General features: G+C 34.6%; 1 pseudogene; it reads left to right on the top strand.

Annotated features, from left to right (window-relative positions):
* Positions 1-83: 83 nt before the first annotated feature.
* LOC120165944 lies at positions 84-18,683 on the top strand (annotated as a pseudogene).
* Positions 18,684-19,057: the final 374 nt, after the last annotated feature.

The raw sequence follows: 19,057 nt of genomic DNA, 5'->3' as shown, positions 1-19,057 counted from the left end.
GAATTGGTTGTAAGATCAGAAATGGAAAATTGGAGAAAACAAGAGTAACGCGTTGTGAAAATTACAATAAACACAATCATTCCTAATCAACTAAAGAAAATATAACAAAAATGACAGAAACGGATCAGCCGAAGAAAGTGGCGGGTAGGTATCTGAAACGCGAGGTTCTCGGTGAAGGTACATCCGGTGTTGTCTACAAAGCCATCGATACTAAGGTAATCCTAACTTTCGAAAGCTCTTTCCTTTTTTCTAACTGTAAGAATCTGATTGAATGGAGTAATTGAAGAAGAATGCTGGACTGCCTTTGGCCTGAAAAAAACTTGTAATTCGACCATATTTTTTTTGGCATAAAAGTAAAGTAATGCATTTTGTTCGCCCAGATTCCAGAAAATTACAAGTATAAGTTTTAATTATTTTAAAATGCTTATTTGGGGGCTGAATTTCTGCAAAAATTGTTTTCGGTAGCCAAATGAGCTTTTCGGAAAGTAGCACAAGTAACAATAACATTAGGCATCTCTGGTTACTAGATTAATTGTTGGTTGACTGTTATGAAATTTGTTGTTTGTTGGTCCATTGCAGACAGGACAGACTGTTGCAATTAAGAAAATTCGTCTCGGGAGGCAAAAGGAAGGGTTAATTTTACAGCACTCAGGTAGATTAAACTTCTTAAGGAGCTTAAAGATCCAAATATAATCGAGTTAACAGATGCATTCCCACTCAGAGGTAACTTGCATCTTGTGTTTGAATTTATGGAGACCGACCTTGAATCCGTTATCCGAGATCGGAATATTTTTCTATCACCAGCTGACATCAAATCCTACTTTCAAATGACATTGAAAGGGCTTGCCTTTTGCCATCAAAAATGGGTTTTACATAGGTCTTATTTCTGTCTACTCTTACTCTAGTTTAATGGTTGCTGCTTCTTAAATTGCTTGACTCTTCATTGTGCTTTACAGGGATATGAAGCCAAATAATTTGCTGATAGGACCCGATGGACAACTTAAACTTGCTGATTTTGGTTTAGCACGCGTATTTGGGAGTCCAGATCGCAGGTTTACTCATCAGGTAAGCTTATAGCTCCCAATGGGTATGTTTTGTTGTATCTGTGCATTGACTAATTGCTGCTTTGAGCAAAATCTTCTTTTTACTCTCCATAATTTCAGATACTTCTCTTATACCTTCAATTAGTACTTTCTTCAAAGAATAAACTTGCCTAGTGGCATTTCTTTGGTAACCTTTAGTGGAAGAGTTGACCCTCGCAGCTGACACTCTGCTTTTTCCCCAAGTATTATGTTTCTGTGGAAAAAGTCTAGAACCTGGTTTATATATATATATATATATATATATATATAATTGTTTCCAATTCTAATTACCAGTTTTCTGCATTTGGCTTGACTAGTTATGCATCCACTTGGTTTTGTACGCAAAACATGCATGCTGTTTTCCAAGTAAATATCCATTGATATCTGTGATATATATTTAATTATTCATAATTTGGTATTTGTCATTTCTGTGTTAGTGTAGTATTTTATAGCAAACATACAAATATAAGTTTTACGGAGAGATGTTAACAACGCAACAACAACACTGTTTTCTGATGAATTTTATGTTTCTTTTTTCTTTGTTCTTTTTTCACATTCTATGTAATTAGCATTTGATTTAGAAACACTTCTTTATTGTTATTTCAACATCTATTGTAACTCTCTTGGAGCAATTGTATTGTTATGGAACTATAAATAGGTCTTTGCTCGATGGTACGGAGCTCCTGAGTTACTCTTTGGTGCCAGGCAATATGCTTCTTCTTTGGATGTTTGGGCGGTTTCCTGTGTATTTCCTGAACTTCTCCTACGACGACCATTTCTGCAGGTGAACCCAACTTCCTTCAGTGTTTTTGATGCATGTGATTTTTATGGCTAGTTACTTCTTTGCTACAGAGCTCTGTACCTATATGTCATCTATTTAAAGTATGATTCCTATTATATTTTTGCATTTTCATTGATTCAACATTTAACATTTGATAGGGCACAAGTGACATTGATCAATTAGGAAAGATCTTTGCAGCTTTTGGCACACCAACATCTTCCCAATGGCCCGATATGGTATACATTCCTGATTATGTAGAATACCAATATGTTCCAGCACCACCTTTGCGTTCGTTGTTTCCGATGGCCAGTGGTGATGCTTTAGATCTGTCTAAAAGCTAGGATTTCAGTGCAGCAAGCATTAGAGCACTGGTGTGCGAATTCTGTCAATTATAAATATGAGGACAAGTTTGGTTTCTTTTTCTTATTTTTTTTTTCTGTTCAGGTATTTTTCATCTGCACCTCTACCAACAGATCTAGCTAAGCTTCCTAGGCTTGCTCCTAAGTCGCGAGCACCAGATTTTAATCCCCAGGATGGTCCCACTGTCCTTTCTCCCCCACGAAAATCAAGGAGAGTAATGGCAGGTCCTGAGAGGTTTGAAGGTAATTCCAACCAAGAGGAGAAGATCGATGAGCGTGCTGGTGAAGTGGGACAGGCAGTTGGTGACATTGCAGGAAAGAATAAACAAGTGGCAATGTCAGTAGATTTTTCAATATTTGGCGCAAAACCTCAGAGTAGACCTACAAATAACAGGTAACAGCTAATTGCATGATCATATAATAATAGTTAGCATTATAAGTGATTGAAAGGTGCAACATGAAGTGGTTCAACATGAGAGTGGAGATTAAACCTTGTAAGAATACTATTAAATAGAATCATTTTCGGTAGTCTTGGACAGAATAGTGACAGCTTGTTGCCCTCCTGAAATGGGTTAAAGCGATTATATTAAACCTCTAGCGTTAAGTCATAATCTAGGGTATGCTCTTTTTTGTTCTTATGCAATTCAAGTTGTAGAACACCTTAAGCTCCTAGTCATGTCAATTTATAAAGTACAAGCATTTTCCACTGTGTATTAGTGAATCTTTCACAAAGTGCTTAACGATCTTTCTAGATGGAATAAAAGAAGTTGAGCTCAATGGAAGGGTTTGAAAGTTCTGCTACAAATTGTGTAAGACAAAGCCCTAACGTAGGTATCCCTCTTTGCATCCGAAGCATCTTGAGAAGAATTTCACCATTGACATCCTTCACAAGAGAATTTCTTCCAAGCAGATTGTCTGTAAGAGGATAGAGCCAAATTGGTTCATCATCTTGCTGACAGGTTTCTGAAGAAAAAAATTGATATCATGTGATGCTGGGAGTGTTTTTTAGGATGATGGGTCAGTGTTTTCAAGCCTGCTCTAACCGCTAGAAACCTAGAAGTATCTTGCCTCTGGCACAAGTAAAAAAGAAATCACTCGAGTTAACTAAGGTGCAATATGTGTAGGTGTTTTTGCAAGTCTCCGCATGTGTATGTGTGTGTATATATAATAAGATGACGTATGAGCGAAATTTGTTTGGATGGTCCTTGAAGAGAACTTTTATTGATTGGATGATGAGTTTGAAATTTACATGGTTCTCTAAATATAATTAAAAGAAAACCATCAAAGAACATGTAATTTGTCGAAGTTGCTGTACATTCTATTTTTGATTTCACATCATATCTTTTAATATGTGAGGTCACTGAGTTGATTCTTTAAACCATTCTTATGCAGTGTCTCGTAATCGATTTTCGTCCGGGCACGAAATTTTTTTACTTGGCGAGAAAATAATGCTAATAAATGGTTTTTAAAATATTTTAAGGAGTCGCCATCGGCCTTTTGGGTCAGGTAGGTCGAATACTTAAAAATTATCTTTTAAAAGAGTTTTTAGAAAAACATCAGTTAAAAGATAAACTGGTATGCGTTTATAACAAAAAATTCATTCTTTTCATTAATAAAAAGGGATTCGTGGTCGATTGCGTTTGGGGAAGGATTGGCATCCCCACAACGCCCAAGATCGGTACCCTTTAATTATAAATAATCTCTATTATTGGAAATTTAAAAATTTTAAAATATATTTAATTCATAATCCTGTTATTTTAAATTTATTAATATAATTTTAAGAAAATATATTAAGATATCTGTATATATATATATATATATATATTTATTTATAAATAAGATATTTATTTATTTAGAAATATCAGAAAAGGGTTTCTAGGTGTTTTAAGGTAGCTCTTTTTTTAATATTAAAATAGAAATAAATATTAATAAAACATTTATTAAAATTATAATTTATAAAAGTAAAATATTTATTTATTTAAAAATATTATAAAATGGGCATCCAGTTGCTTTAAGACTGCCATTTCTTAATATTGAAAAATAAATATATATTTAAAATATAATTATTTTTCATAGAAAATAATTTAAATAAAACAATGTGTTTTTTTTTTTGTTTTTATAAGTAAGATATTTATTTATTTAAAATATCAGAATAGGACATCTAGTTCCTTTAAGACTGTCATTTTCTTCGATATTTGAAAAATAAATAAAGATTATTAATTAAACCAATATATATATTTATATGACTAATAAAATAATAATTAAAGCAATAATTAAAATATAAAAGTAATAATAAAATAATATTGCAAATAAATAATTATTAAAATAAGATAAATTAAAAATATAGTGTTGAAATGTAAAATATTAAAAATTCATAGTCAAAAATGAAAATTAATGATTAAAATGTAAAATTATAAAACTAGAATCCTAATTCGAAATATATAAAATACGGGCATTAAAAGTATGATTTAACCATAATTAATAATATGGGACTAAACAAAAATATTAAAATTATAGAGGATTAAATATATTACTTATCCTAATTATATATACAGTTAATGACTAAAATAAAACTAAATAAAATTAGAAGACTAAATTAAAATAGTCAAAAATTAATTTTAGTGACTAAATTGAAAAGTACACGAATTTGGAGCACTGTAGACGGGGTTTACCCTTTTACCCAAAACACACAGTACTACTCATGAAACGACGTCGTTTCATATTGGGTATAAATACCCTTAAATGGCCGGCCTTAAAGCCATTGTTTTCATTTTCATTTTTCTTCTCTCTCTAACAGAGAGAGAAAATATTTTCTCTGCCTTCTCTCTAAAATGTCTCCGACCGACAGCCAGGCTCCAACCGGCCACCACCGTCGGCCACCGTTCACGATGGCTGGAATTGACAAAATACCCCCAAAGCATAGATCTAAACGTCCTAAGGCCCGATCTAAGGCTATTTTAACCTAAAATCCCATAATATATCGTAAATCTACAATTTTCACCTTTACGTTTCGGTTCTTCGGTGACGTTTGGGCCTCTCCGATGACAGAGTAAGTTCCTCTCCTCTCTTCTTTTTTATTTTTGTTTCTGGTTGCTGTGTTGTGGGTTCGCTCTGCTTTGGGTTTGCTGTTGGTTGCTCCCTGTCTGTTCTTGCTCGCTATTTTTGTGGTCCTCCTTTCTGGTTTCTGTCTCTCTCCTCTATTTTGCAGGCTCTTCATGGCTTTTATAAGCCTCGACGAGGCTCTCATCGGACCAGTCCAAAGGGGTTTTTCTGGTGAGTCATCGAACTAGGTGGTGACTCACCCCATAGCTGCGACGTGGACAGTCGGAGTCGTGGTAGTACTGAAGCGTCGGCAACGGCTGGACGAGACATCTGGAAGCAGCTGGAGGCATGGAACTCATTGGAACTCTTGGAGCGATGGCGGCGTCTGAAAGCTAGGGTTTAGAAAACCCTAGTTGAAATGTTATAAACCTTAAAGGGTTTGGGTTCTACTAGGTCGGTTGTAACTGTAATCGGGCCCCAATTTTGGGCCTTGTAATATTTATTTTTTATTTAATAATAATAATAATAATAATAATAATACTAATATTGATAATAATAATAATAAAACGAAATGAAAAAAATTAATGTTTATAGCTGCCCCTCTTTACTCATTCTTGTGTTAACAAGAATAGAGTAAAGACGAAAAAACAATAATTTTTTTCATTTGCCTTCTTTTGAGTAGGATGGAAATTTTGAAAACATTCTACGCAGAGGTCTTATGAATGGCTCTGAAGTCTTATCATCTTGCACTGTAGGTCTTACAGATGACCCTGAGGCTTTAAAATCAAAAAGCTCCCGAAGGCTTTTTTGAAAACATCATGTACTGAAGAGCTTACAGATGACCCTGAGGCTTTAAAATCAAAAAGCTCTCGAAGGCTTTTTGAAAACATCATGCACTGAAGGGCTTACAGATGACCCAAAGGTTTTGAAAACATCAAGCACTGAAGGGCTTACAGATGGCCCGAAGGTTTTTGAAAACATCAAGCACTGAAGGGCTTATAGATGACCCGAAGGTTTTGAAAACATCAAGCACTGAAGGGCTTACAGATGACCCGAAGGTTTTTGAAAACATCAAGCACTGAAGGACTTACAGATGACCCGAAGGTTTTTGATAACATAATGCACTGAAGGGCTTACAGATGACATGGAGGTTTTTGATAACATCATGCACTGAAGGGCTTACAAATGACCCGGAGGTTTTTGATAACATCAAGCACTGAAGGGCTTACAGATGACCCGAAGGTTTTTTTGATAACATCATGCACTGAAGGACTTACAGATGTTGGAAATAGTTTACTAAGTAAAAAAAACTATGGAAATCACTTTCTTACTTTTCAACAGTTTCATTTTTAGAAAAGATTAAATGAGAAATTTTGGAAATCGTTTTCTCATTGAAATAACTTGTTGATTGGGTAATATTCCCCAATTCAAGATAATGCTTCATTTGTGGATTGCATCCATCCATTCTTCAGATGTTTGCGTGATTCCTGCATTTATGGTTTTGAATACCTTCTTCTTGTAAGGTATTTTCCATCATGAATCTTCTTGTTCATACGAAGATCTGTAGAGATTTATGTTTGAATGCACTCAGATGTATCAATGTAATGCATTGTCTATTGTGTAAATGGTGTTCTTATGAATGCATGAATGTTGATGCAATCTTCATTTGACTTTAAAGTGGTGAACTTGGTCTTCCTTCACTTCATCATTTATTGCCATGGTTACCTTTGCATATCAGTGTAACAACCTATGCCATAAAGCTAAAGAACCATCTGATCAATCTTGTATCTTTGTGTCTTCTTGGCTTCATGAAAGTCTCAGAAGAAATGTTTCATTTATGGAGCTCTTGTAGTAGTCAGAGCTATGATCTTGTTGCCCCATTTTATCTGGATAAAACCGACTTCCTTTGCTTGGACTTGTGTAAAAATCCAATAAACCTTTCATCTTTGAAAAAAAGAATCTATCATCTTTAAAGAGAGAATCTATCATCTTTGAAGAGTATAGATGTAGATATACCTGACTCAACAGGGATTAATTAGGAGATTAACATCTGTTTTGGTCTGACTCTTGAAACACATCACAAGGAGGATTTATCCTAATTCTTTTCATGTCTTCACATCTAATCAGATCTCGACCAAGGTAACTTGGACCATATCATGTCGAGATGCTTAACAACAACCTGTCGTTCGACATTAGTTGGCTCAACTAATTTCTTGTTGTTCAAATTTCTGCTTCCCTTCTGTGTAAAGAAATCTTCATCATATCTCACTTATGACCTTGGGGTTGAAAAAGACAAACTTCATCTTGGATCAATAAATGGAAACCATATGATCACAATATTGGTTCAAAATCATAATTACTGGTTTGTAAAACATTTGCCAACACATTCATCATCTCATGTGGTTTCTGCTCGGATTGATGTTCAGGGAAACTCTTTGCACGGTGTTCAAAGCTTTTGTATGATGTCACCAGACCACTTGAGAACAAAATTCAGTGGGAATACAAATGAGATGCTGGCGTGTTTCATGACCAAAAAGTTGGTCAAATTCACAAGATATGTTAGTGTTGAATTGAATAAGAGACACTAACTGATCTTGATATTGTCTCAGGTAAGTACTAGTGTGATACCGGTCACTTTTTCTTCCATAGTGAGTATTGTAGGAAGTAGAAACACATTAGCTATAGGAGTCATGTACAGAACGATATCCATGGAATTCTTACCGCTGGGGATGAAACGCACATGATAAAACCAAATGGATGAAAACTCAGTTTAGCCTAGCCGATAATGATAACCCCATTAACAACGGGAATAAGGATAAAATTCAAACAAGAACTGATGTGTAAAACAACTTCGTAACCTCAATAGTATGGTTGAAATTAATTGTCAGGAATCTCAAAGAAATATTTCTAATCATCACTGACACACAAAAGACCAAGTTCAAAGCCGATATCTTGAGGAACTATTCCCGGGATCGAGTAGTCTGCCTGGGGACCATCTTTATCCATGAAACCGTGATGTAGTTTAACAAAGAACACGCTGTCACTGCTTTACCATTTTCATTCTTCATACCTTTTTGCCTCAATGGAAATATTTGCCGAAATCAATGATCTTTCTGTAAGATGATATGGGGTCTCAGCATGCCCCGGCATTGGCTAATACAAACATTTAAAATGTGCCAACATTCTTGATTCTGATTGAAATGGGCTTTCGAGATGTTCCGCATATTTGCTGATTTTTGACGTGAGCTTTCAAAATGTCCCACATGTATCTGTCTGAAGTAACCTTTAAAGTGTCCCAACATTTGCTGATATAGATGTTAAAAGTGAGCTCAACATTACTTCTTGCTGAGATGAGCCTCCAAAAATGCCCAAATATTCATATTACTATGAGCCTTCAAAATGCTACACCATTCTATTTCTGGTTGAAATGATATTTCGAGATGTCCCGCATGGATCTGTCTGAATTAGGCTTTCAAAATGCCCTCCAATCTTCTAAACTGTAAGGCTTACTTTCAATGTTTGTTTGATTTCAATATCATGATTCCCATGGGGTCCAGTTTTGACAATGTACTGTTGTGGGTACTCCTGGCTCTATCTATGCCCGAAATCTGTTAATCTTGAATGCTCTCATTCTGGTATTACAAAACAGCATTGTTATCAAGTAATTTGAGGAATTCTCTTCATGTTGTCACAAACTTAAGAAGTAATCAATCATTTTGATAGAAATGTCTGAGATATGTGCCTCTTCTGAATGAGGTGCCCATTCTTTGGATCTGAAGGGATCTAATTGAACATAATGGTGTAAATCGCTTGGTAATTCATTTCAGGATGACACAATGAACATTGTTTTCAGTGAAGGCTCTTGAAAAGTCTGCACCCATGCAATATGTTGATTTTGATAACTACTCATCTAATTATGAAGTGGCCTTTCAGGATGATTTCACAGATATTGATAGTTCTTCTGATACCGAGGAAATCCTGAATTTTGGTTATGATGAGGAGAATAAACTGTTATACTTGAAAAAAATGGGGTACTCAGAGACCGAGGCTTTAATAATCATGGAGATATGTGGTCCGGGTTCATCAATTACAGAATTGACATACTTTATATGTGTTGCTCAAATGGCTAAGGCTGCTGATGCACTTCTTCCGGTAGAAGATAGGAAACCATTATACAATGACCCCAATTACAAGAAAAGGTGAAACTCGGGCTATGATTTTTGGAAAAGGAAGAAGCAGAAGAAGCTTAAAAAGAAGCTTCTTAATGAAAACGATCATGTAGTTCCTCTTCCAAATCTAATGATTGGTTTAGGGTTCCTATCGAATCTGATCAGATAACTCAAAGAACACTTCCAGAAAATGCTATTGGGCCTCTTTATTTCTATAATGAGAACGTGGCACTTGCTCTAGTTGGTGTTTGGACCAAAATATCACGATACTTATACGATGCAGAGCCAGAATTTGTAGATTCGAAGTATTTTTGTGTTGTTGGAAAATGGGCTACATTCATAATCTGCCAATTGATAACAAATTTTCTCTTATTCCGCTTCCTCCACGCACCATATATGATGCTTTTCCATTGATAACAAACTGGTGACCTTCCTTTGAATGTCCAGAAGTATGTTCTTGATGATTTCCGAAAATGGAATCTGGTATGGGTTGGGAGAAATAAAGTTGCTCCACTTGAACCGGATAAGGTGGAAATGCATCTAGGTTTCCCTAAAAACCATATACGAGGAGAAAGATCTACTAGAGACATGTTCTCTGGTGGTATCAATGCTCTGTCTCTTTTCTCTGGGATCAGTGATGCAGAGGTTGCCTTCTACTGTCTTAGCATACCTTTGAGATGTGCAAGAACTGAATGGTGATCAATTAGAGCAATTGATGAGTAGATTTGGCGAATTCGACCTTATTGTTGGTGGCATTCTGTGTAACAACCTTACCGGAAGAAATAAACATCATTGGGATGAACTAGAAGATTTTTGTTGGCATCTTTTCTTGCAATGGATGCTAAAGTGACTGTCATCTTCTGCTGCTTCAAGATACACACTTACATATCTCACTCTTCCCGAACCATGGAAAGGTTTAGTTGATAGTAAAAATGGTTATCTTTACTTTTGGAATTCTGTAACCAATGTTACCCAATATGAAAGGCATACAAGTGTAGAATCTGTTCCAATGTCTTATTCTGTGCCATAAGTCCTCAATTTCAAGTTCAACAATCTTCTGAAGGACATAATGGATATAATCCTGACAAGGAAAATGATCGACATGGAAGAAGTAGCAATAATGCATCAAGACTTGAGTCAGTATCACGGTATAACCAAAGTGCAGTTGTTGACTTGTTCATTCCCATAATACACCTTAATGGGACTTATAGCTCTATGATTGAAGGATGAATTGATGGCTGGGGAAAATAATTTGTCTGGTGATGCTTATTGCCCTCAGCATGAGATAAGTGATAATGTTTCTTGAGGGATTGCTAATGATGTCACAGAAGAACGTCACAAGTTCAATTATCTGGATTTTCTGGACTCTCAGACTCATTTCTTCCAAGAATGTGAAATGCTTCATGTTTTTGGCATCACTTTCTTTTTCTACAATAAAAGTAGAATAAAAATCAACTTGTTTCAAGGACCTTCTTCATTTGAGATTGTCCTATTTGAAAATGTTTTTTCTCCTTTCTATATCAAAGAATGACAGAATTTTGTGAAGTATTGCCTATTTCAGGTTCACAATAGAATCAAATCATAAGCATGAATTCAAAGAATATCAAAAGAATCAACAACTCTGTAATGTTTTAGAATTATAATTCTTTGACAAGTATCAAGTTTTGGTTTGGTTTCAGGATAGTTTTCCTATTTTCTATGGTTACATCTATTTAAGATGCCACTCCTCTCTCGCTCTTTGTGAACTTTGTCACATGCCTCACTTTAAGAACTTGGTATTTTAACCGGATACATACAAAATGACGCAGCTAGGATTGTCAATTACTAGACCTTCTAGAGTCGTTCAAATTCAATTCTCTGGAATCTTTCATTTAGACTCATCTAATCAAAATAGTGCGAAAATATCGGTCTAAAAATGAAATTTCTGAGTGTTTGTGTGAAGTTGACTATAACAGGTGTTTCGTAACTCCCTTAGTCCATTTGTTAACACATTTACCATTTTGGCTAGCTGAATTCAGCTTTATTGTATATAATAATATAATCACCTTTATCAGGCTAATTGAAACTTATCCATAAAGCCGGGGCGATTAACCAATTACTCTAGAGGGACAGTTTTATTGCATATAATAGTATAAATAGATTAGATGAATATTATCCATAAAGCCGGGGCGATTAACCATTTGCTCTAGTGGGACAATTCAAGCTTTATTGTATATAATAATATAACATGGGTATCCAAATCCAATTTCTTAAGCTTATTAAGAAGAACCTGTTATAGTCTAGGTGTTTTGGTGGAATTCAGAAAATCTCTATGTTAGAGTTCAATTCGCAAGAAACTGACTTAAACCAGATTTACATATTTGTAAAAATTATGTTCATCATCGAATGTCATCAATGGAAAAATATTCTAATCGGTTTTGTAATATAATACACCAACGATGCCCCATGTTGTACGCTCCTATATATAAATACCAAGCCTTTTTTTAATTTCTTTCAATAGGAGTAGGCTATCTCATATTTGTAATAGGATAGTGTTTGGGTGTATTTCTTATGAGGTAAGGTCAATGGTCCTTGTTTTTCTAGTTTTCAATCATGATATTCTGTCAAAGATTATAACTCTAATCATGAAGAGCTTTTTAATCCAGTTGATATTCAAAGAACTGCAAGATTGCAAAATTGACTCAATGCTCATAACCTTAATAAGCAACACAAATTTATTTATTGCACAAAAGGCGGAGAAAGGAACAAAAACATTTTCAAACAAGATGCTGAAAATAGAAGGTACTACAATGGTAGATAACAACTTCCACTTGTTTATTTATCATGCATCTCTAATGTTGTGTATGTAATATGATCAAGGTCATTGTCTTCATATGCCCCCCATTTCTTGATCATTTCTTGTATCATGACTCCTTTGTCAGCAAGCATCTCTATTTCTTTTAACAGTTGCCTACAATTGCCCATGGAATGCCTAAGTACTCCTAAGTGGAAATCAAAAACACTACCTTGATCATAGCTATGAGCAGAAGGGTTTGGTGGCATTTTCATTGGTCTTGGTGTGATGTGCCGACCTTTAATCAAATGAGGGTACAAGTCTAAAATGGAAGTTTGGGACACTTCCAAAGTTTTTCTTGATCGTGTGACTTTCTTTGGTCGATCCGAACAATTACTTGCTCTTTTTCTTTTACAATTGTGGGGACTCTGGATACGACACTTATTTACATCATCAACTTTCGCTTTTTGATCCGTCGGGCTCTTGGATGTGACTTTTGAGTTTTCTTCGCTGATTACATTCTTAATTAATTCTCCACTTGTCACAAGATTCTCGAATTCCTTTGTCGGATTTGCCTGTATTAACTCGAAGAAAGGAGCGGGAAGGGAATCACAAAACGTACGTGATATCTCTTTTTCTAACATGGGAGGTTGCACTTGTGCTGCCACTCCTCTCCATCTTAAGGCATATTATTGAAACCTTTCATTGGATTTCTTCTTTACTCCTTGAAGATTAATACTTGTTAGAGTTAAGCCTTTAACATACTGATATTGTTCCAAAAATGCATCAGCTAAATCAACCCATCTCTTGATCTGTTCTTGGGTCAACTGATTATACCATACTACTGCTATTCCACTGAGGCTATCATGGAAGGAGTGAATTAACAGATCATCAGAACTTAAATATCCTTCCATTTTTCTGCAAAATATTTTCAGGTGGATTAGGGGACGACTGGTGCCATTGTATTTTTCAAAATCTGGCATTTTGAATTCATGGGGAATAACTAAGTCTGGAACCAAGCTGAGCTCTCTTTCTTCTAATTCTTTGTGGGAGGCATTAACACTTTTCATATTTCTGGTTGCTTCATCCATCCTCTTGAATCTCTCATCATACTGTGAATAATTAACGAGGCTATTCCTTGGGTTCGAGAGGGATGCCCCAGGGTATATTATCATTTTTTACTCTTCAATCTGACAGCATAGTTGCTCTTTATCGGTTATCTCTTCTTTATCAGATGCCTTCCTTTGATTTGATCCATCTGGTACTGAATCTGATGCTTCTTTCCTTATATCCTGAGGTAACCCATTCAATTGTTCTGGCCATTGATCTTGTAGTCCATCATAAGATTGCTCCATTGTTTTCATGATGATGGTACAGTAAAATGAATAAATGATCTTGATTTTACTGTTACAAAACCTTTCATTAATTATTTACATGTTTTTATAATTAATGTATATACCAATACTTGAACAAATAAAAAATGTAATGTAAGTGCAAAAATGCATAAATACAAAAATAAGAATACAAACTGTGCAATGCAAAAGCAAAAACAAAAGTATAAATACAAAAAAAATGCGAAGATGTGAAATGCAAATGCATGTATGAAAAGGTGTTACTCAAGAGTGATCATCTCAGAACAGATTTCATTGAACACAAAAGTTTTCGTGCAACAAACAAAACTTTTACATGTAGGGGATATCTTTCACTCCTAATTTCTCTATTTCCCTTAAAAGCCAAATTAACTTCCACTCATGCTCAGGTGTGGAGTTATCAATCTACTTTAAGTCTCTCGTGAAGCCAGCTAAGTCCACCAGCTTATGAGCCACATTACTTGTTTGAGCAGCAGCTTTATTCATGATATTATCTTTTTCCTTTATCTTCTGTGTCGTTTCCTGGAGTTGCGAACAATATTGCTCATTTTTTCTCATGAGAGAATCTTTGTGCTCAATAAGTTATTGTACAAGATTTCCATAATCCTCTAAACATTTCTTCAATGTCATGTTCTTGTCTATTGTGGCTTTTAATTCAGTATCAATCTCATGCTGATGGATCTGATATGCTGCTTCCATATAGCACTATTCAACAATTGATTTTCAACTTGACATCTTTTCAATTCACTGACAGATGTATTGCGTCTTTCTTCTGCAACTCGTAAATCATAAGAAAACTTCTTGGCTCGTCCTTCATTTATGTTGCAGTTCTTTTTTTAGTTTGGTGACCCCTGTTATCCACTCTTCTGGGGTATTTCCTATGCCAGCATTTTGAAAGGCTTGACTAATCTTCTGAAAATCTTCATGCATGATTTCCATTTCTGTGCTCAATTTCTTGTATTCAATCTTTAAATGACGTATTTGAGCCTCGAACCTCAACAAATCTTCTTCTTTCTGGGTGCCCCTACTGATACTCTTACCTTTGAAGACTTTTGGTATTAATCTAGCAGGATCTTTAATTACCAAACTAGGTCCAGCATTTATCATAAATTGTAAGGTTCCATGATCCAAAAGACTTTGGACTCGACGTTTGAAGGCAAGACAATTCTCAATGGTATGTCCTTGAGCTCCGACATGATATTCACAATAAACATTGATGTCATACCACTTCGGATACGGAGGTTGGAACGGTTTTATGTAATATGGAGCCACTTCTCGTGCTTCAAGTAGCTTTTCATACAACTCTTTATATGATATAGGTATAGCATCAACATGAGAACCGCCTTTTGTCTTGGATTGAACCTGAGTTTTAGATGTCGGGAGCAGACTAAACTTCGATGATTTCAGGTTACATAATTTCTTCTATTCTCTGGGAGCTTTTACAGTTGTCATCATTTCTTTGGTATGTTTAGACGACTTGTGAATACGAATGATGATTGTCTGTAACTTCTCCAATTGATTAGGATAATAAGTCCCTTGCATATATGAAATTGCAAGATTATGTTCATTGATCTCTCTCTCTTTTTGTGCAGGAATCTCTTTTTCTTTGGCCAAAACATATATTCTTTCCATCATCTTGGACATATGCTCTGTTATTTGTCGTATCTCCTTTTGCTCTTCAATGGGCATACGACCTTTGGGTGCACAGCTCTCCTCTATCCTTGGAGTTCCCTCAGGATGTCTTTCATTGGCTGCGTCATATTTTGTTCGATCATAAAACTTTTTATCCATTTATGATTTCTTTCCAATTTGATGAACAGTCTTTCAAGTAAACACCTTTTGGTTATGCCATGATCATGCAATGCAGAAAAAAGAAATTAATATGAACAAGTTAGAGCAAAATAACATGCAGTAAAAAAGAAAAAAAATAAAATAGTTAGTACCAACTAATGGAAAGAAAAAATTTCTATCTATCAAGGTATAAATCCTAACCTCATGCTTTCTAGTTCCATGCTTTGTTTGAAAAAAAGTAACCTAACCGCATGATTACTAGTTCATATGCATTTATTCAGAGAGAAAAATAATAAATTAAAAGCTAAAGCTTATTTCTCCTTTGTGTACACTTATAGACAGAGGTTCAATACTGTCTTAGATCAGGAGAATTTCTAGGGTTCATTATATGTAGGGTTTTGGTTCTAAGAGTAATGGTACTCGAACTATCCTTGTTGATGCCCCCTTGGGCTGCCAACCCTCAATCCTAGTCCATCACAGACTTAAGCGGACCGAGTTCAATTCGAGGGGACATATTCCTTTATGCCTGACACAGAGAATAAATTCTCACGAAGATATAAAGCATATGAACCCTGAAAGCTACTTGCTAGGTCTGACACGGAGAATAAATTCTCACGAAGACGTCGCTTTCACTCCCACTTAAAAGGGACAAATCTAAGTTATAGAGATTATGTTTATGCAATGCAAGTGTTGTGTGTGAGGAGAAATATTCAGACTTCTAACAAACAATTAAATAAATATGAAATTTAACACCTTTAAATAAAATAAAAACAATCATAAAGAAGAATATATAAAATATTACAAAAATAATAAGTATATGTATAAAAAATTTAAAAGGAAAGAATGATAAATTAAATATATGAATTTTTAATTTCTAGAGACAATTTATAATTAATTTCAAAGCTTGACTGATCCCCAGCAGAGTCGCCAAGCTGTCGTAACCGGTTTTCGCCCGGGCATGAAATTTTTTTACTTGGCGGGAAAATAATGTGAATAAATGGTTTTTAAAATATTTTAAGGAGTCGTCATCGGCCTTTTGGGTCAGGTAGGTCGAATACCTAAAAATTATCTTTTAAAAGAGTTTTTAGAAAAACATCAGTTAAAAGATAAACTGGTCTGCGTTTATAACCAAAAATTCATTCTTTTTATTAATAAAAAGGGATTCGTGGTCGATTACGTTTGGGGAAGGATTAGCATCCCCACAATGCCCAAGATCGGTCCTATTTAATTATAAATAGTCTCTATTATTAGAAATTTAAAAATTTAAAAATATATTTAATTCATAATCCTGTTATTTTAAATTTATTAATATAATTTTAAGAAAATATATTAAGATATCTGTGTATATATATATATATATATATAAGATATTTATTTATTTAGAAATATCAGAAAATGGCTTCTAGGTTCTTTAAGACAGCTCTTTTCTTAATATTAAAATAGAAATAAATATTAATAAAACATTTATTAAAATTATAATTTATAAAAGTAAAATATTTATTTATTTAAAAATATCAGAAAATGGACATCCAGTTGCTTTAAGACTGCACTTTCTTAATATTGAAAAATAAATATATATTTAAAATATAATTATTTTTCATAGAAAATAATTTAAATAAAACAATGTGTTTTTTTTTTTGTTTTTATAAGTAAGATATTTATTTATTTAAAATACCAGAATAGGACATCTAGTTGCTTTAAGACTGTCATTTTCTTCGATATTTGAAAAATAAATAAAGATTATTAATTAAACCAATATATATATTTATATGACTAATAAAATAATAATTAAAGCAATAATTAAAATATAAAAGTAATAATAAAATAATATTGAAAATAAATAATGATTAAAATAAGATAAATTAAAAATATAGTGTTGAAATGTAAAATATTAAAAATTCATAGTCAAAAATGAAAATTAATGATTAAAATGTAAAATTATAAAACTAGAATCCTAATTCGAAATATATAAAATACGGGCATTAAAAGTATGATTTAACCATAATTAATAATATGGGACTAAAACAAAAATATTAAAATTATAGAGGATTAAATATATTATTTATCCTAATTATATATACAGTTAATGACTAAAATAAAACTAAATAAAGTTAGAAGACTAAATTAAAATAATCAAAATTAATTTTAGTGACTAAATTGAAAAGTACACGAATTTGGAGCACTGCAGACGGGATTTACCCTTTTACCCAAAACGCACAGTACTACTCATGAAACGACGTCGTTTCATATTGGGTATAAATACCCTTAAATGGCCGGCCTTAAAGCCATTGTTTTCATTCTTTCTTTTTTCTTCTCTCTCTAACCGAGAGAGAAAATATTTTCTCTGCATTCTCTCTAAAATGTCTCCGACCGGCAGCCAGGCTCCAGCCGGCCACCACCGCCGGCCACCGTTCACGGTGGCCAGAATTGACAAAATACCCCCAAAGCGTAGATCTAAACGTCCTAAGGCCCGATCTAAGGCTATTTTAACCTAAAACCCCATAATATATCGTAAATCTACGATTTTCACCTTCGACGTTTCGGTTCTCCGGCGACGTTTGGGGCTCTCCGATGACAGAGTAAGTTCCTCTCCTCTCTTCTCTTTTATTTTTGTTTCTGGTTGCTGTGTTGTGGGTTCGCTCTGCTTTGGGTTTGCTGTTGGTTGCTCCCTCTCTGTTCTTGCTCGTTGTTTTTGTGGTCCTCCTTTCTGATTTATGTCTCTCTCCTCTGTTTTACAGGCTCTTCATGGCTTTTATAAGCCTCGACGAGGCTCTCATCGGACCAGTCCAAAGGGGTTTTTCTGGTGAGTCACCGAACTAGGTGGTGACTCACCCCATAGCTGCGACGTGGACGGTCGGAGTCGTGGCAGTAGAGCTTCTGGAGTGTTCGTCAGAGGTGTCATGGTAGTACTGAAGCGTCGGCAACGGCTGGACGAGACATCTGGCTTGGGCTTCTGGAAGCAGCTGGAGGCGTGGGGCGGCTGGAACTCACTGGAACTCTTGGAGCGGCGGCGGCGTTTGGAAGCTAGGGTTTAGAAAACCCTAGTTGAAATGTTACAAACCTTAAAGGGTTTGGGTTCTACTGGGTCGGTTGTAATTGTAATCGGGCCCTAATTTTGGGCCTTGTAATATTTATTTTTTATTTAATAATAATACTAATACTAATATTGATAATAATAATAATAAAACGAAATGAAAAAAATTAATGTTTACACAGTGCAGATAGATCTCATCTGAAGAGGAAACTTGATCTTGAATTCCATCACGATGAATAAGACATGACGAATCCTTTGGAGGCTTTTAGTTAAATAACCACCTCGAGCGGCCTCCTATCTGCAACCTCGGTTTTATTTGGTCAGTGTCTTACCCTTACATATAGCAAAGAAGCAGCTACCATTGAGGCTGAGGAATTTTATTTTTCAGAGGATTTTCTTCTGACTTGCAAAATTCTGTAAAGGAAGAAGTGAAAGGCGACTCCTTTCAACATTTTGATGAATTATGTATTATTATTAGCCCATAGAAGGTAAGAATTTTGAGTATAACTTGTTCTTCAGTCTTCATATAACTAAATGAGAAAGAAAATGGGAAAAAAGTACTTCTATGGATGGAAACCGTTAGTTAACAAACAGTTAATGCTCTAAAATAGAGGGTTTTTTATTTTAAAATAAAACGTTGAGATTTAAAATACTTC

Source organism: Hibiscus syriacus, unplaced genomic scaffold (genome assembly GCF_006381635.1).
Source record: "Hibiscus syriacus cultivar Baekdansim isolate YM2019G1 unplaced genomic scaffold, ASM638163v2 tig00111621_pilon, whole genome shotgun sequence".
Classification (NCBI taxonomy): Eukaryota; Viridiplantae; Streptophyta; class Magnoliopsida; order Malvales; family Malvaceae; genus Hibiscus; species Hibiscus syriacus.
This window is presented reverse-complemented; position numbering and strand designations above follow the sequence as displayed.